Source organism: Callorhinus ursinus, unplaced genomic scaffold (assembly GCF_003265705.2).
Source record: "Callorhinus ursinus isolate GAN/ISIS: 27379988/994484 unplaced genomic scaffold, GSC_fseal_2.0 scaffold14, whole genome shotgun sequence".
Taxonomy (NCBI): Eukaryota; Metazoa; Chordata; class Mammalia; order Carnivora; family Otariidae; genus Callorhinus; species Callorhinus ursinus.
In genome coordinates this window covers 17,145,069-17,147,432 of record NW_027397076.1, presented here as the reverse complement: position 1 = coordinate 17,147,432, position 2,364 = coordinate 17,145,069, and the positions used below count along the sequence as shown (strand labels likewise).

Below are 2,364 nucleotides of genomic sequence, written 5' to 3'. Positions count from 1 at the left end.
ATACTTTAACATTAAATTTCTTAATTCAAGTAAACAAATGTTCCTTATATACTCTTAATAAGGAGTTGGATATGGCTTAAAACTAGTAGGAATTTGGTTAGTGTAATATATTTTATCATATTTTGTCCCACATTTGCTACTAAAATTCAACTGTAAAATCATAGATCAATAATAAATTCTAAGAGGAAACAAGACATCTTTCCTTCACCTCTCTGAATATTATATAAAAACAAAAATAATCACCACAAGAATAGTATTCATTATTTTTTTAATTATTTATTTATTTGAGAGAGAGGGAGAGAAAGAGAGCATGAGTGGGGAGAGCAGAGGGAGAGGGAGAGAAATCCTCAAGCAGACTCCCAGCTGAGCACAGAGCCCGAATGTAGGGCTCGAACCAAGGACCCTGAGATCATGACCTGAGCAGAAATCAAGAGTCAGACACTTAACAGACTGAGCCACCCAGGTGTCCCAGTATTATTCACTATTTAAAGAACTGACACTGGGTGCCAAGAGCAGTGTTAGGTTTCTTTTTATTATTTTTATATTTTTTTTATTGCTATAATAATGATCTCACTAGAATAGTATAAGGAACGACTCTCAGAAGGAAACGAGATCTAAGCTGAGACATACGATTTAGTAGGAAATGGTTTAAAAAAAAATGATTTGGACTTTGGATAGGGAGGAATGATTTCAGCAGAAGGAATAGCAATTCAAAGCCCTAGTGGTCAGAGAAAATATAGCAAACAATTGCAGATTGTTTCATATGGAACTAACGCATGTAGTTTTCTGGGCTATAGATGCACAATGTGTTGGAGTGAATGTGGACAAATGTCCAGAAGAGAATTTCAACCTTAGTCAAGAGGTAAATCATTAAGGGATGTGTAAGCCATACCTACATTAAAGACTAAATTTTAACTGGGGGGTGGGGGGAAGGTAATTTTTCTTCCTTGCTTTTACTTATTGTTTTTCCTACCATCGTGTTTATTCCTCTTCTCTGGTTTCCCCCTCTTTTCTTTCCTCCAGGTCTCTGTTTCTCCCCTATATTTCATTTAAACACAAGAAATGTCACTGATTCATTCAGGAAATCTGTGTTGGACATGGCTACATATAAGACACTCTGTTAGACCCTGAGAACCGTTACTCAGCAAGACAGATCTGATTTTATCCCTGATGAAACTTGGAGCCTGGTGGACAAGCTTGACATGTTCAGGGAATTAAAATAAACCAAGTGTTACTTAAACTTCAAAGGAGGGAAATGTCATGAGATGAGGTTGGAAAAGAAAGCAGCAACACATCAGCGAGAGTATTTTAAATTAGATAAGAAATTTTGGTCTTTATGCTAAGAGCAATAGGAAGCCATCAAAGTACTTTAAGCATGGAGATGATATGATTTGGGTTTATAAAAGATCACACTGGCTTTGTGTGAAGAATCAGTCAATAAAGGGGAGGAATAGATAAGGAGACATTGGTAAGTATGCTATTGCATACAGGGAAAGATAGCTCATGTTCATAAATTGGAAGATTTAAATTGTTAAGATGTCAATACTTACCAAAGTGATCTACAGGGTCAATGCAATCTCAATAAAAACTCCAATGACATTTTTTTTTGCCAAAAGAGAAAAATTCAAATAAACTTATATAAAATCTCAAGGCACCCAAATAATCAAAACAATCTTGAAAAATAGCAAATTTGGAAGATTCATACTTCTGGATTTCAAAACCCATAAAGATACAGTAATTAAACAGCATGGTTCTGGCATAAAGACGGACATACAGACCAACAGAATAGAATAGAGTGCCCAGAAATAAACCCTTGAATATAAGGGTCCAAGATCATTCAGTGGGGAGAGTATGGTCTTTTCAAAAACCAGTGCTGAGAAAACTGGATATTCACATGCAAAAGAATGAAGTTGGACCATTACCTAATACCATATGTAAAAATTAACTCGACATGAATCAAATATAAGAACCCAAACAATAAAACTTGTAGAAGACAGCATAAGGCAAAAGCTTCATGACACTGGATTTGGCGATTTTTTTTTTTGATATGACAGCAAAGGGAAGGCAATAAAAGCAAAAATAGACAAGTAAAACTTCAAGAAAGTTACAAACTTTTGCACATCAAAGAATGCTATCAACAGAGTAAAAAGACAGCATATGAAATGAGAGAAAATATTTTCAAATCATATATCTGATAAGAGAGTTTAGTACCTAGAATATAGGGAGAACTTCTAAACTCCTAAAACTAGGGAAAAAAAAAAACCTTATTCAAAAATGGGCAAAAGACTTGCATAGTCATTTCTTCAAAGAACATATATGAATGGTCAATAAACACATAAAAAACACTCAATAACTAATTATTAG

General features: G+C 34.4%; 1 long non-coding RNA gene across 1 annotated transcript in view; it reads left to right on the top strand.

Moving 5' to 3' along the window:
- Positions 1 to 1,219, top strand: part of LOC141374156 (uncharacterized) — a 9,041-nt gene extending 7,822 nt beyond the window's left edge. The window contains exon 3 of the long non-coding RNA XR_012380802.1: positions 1,024 to 1,219. This is a non-coding gene — a long non-coding RNA (uncharacterized lncRNA). The remainder of the gene's footprint in view (positions 1 to 1,023) is intronic.
- The last annotated feature ends 1,145 nt before the right edge of the window (positions 1,220 to 2,364 follow it).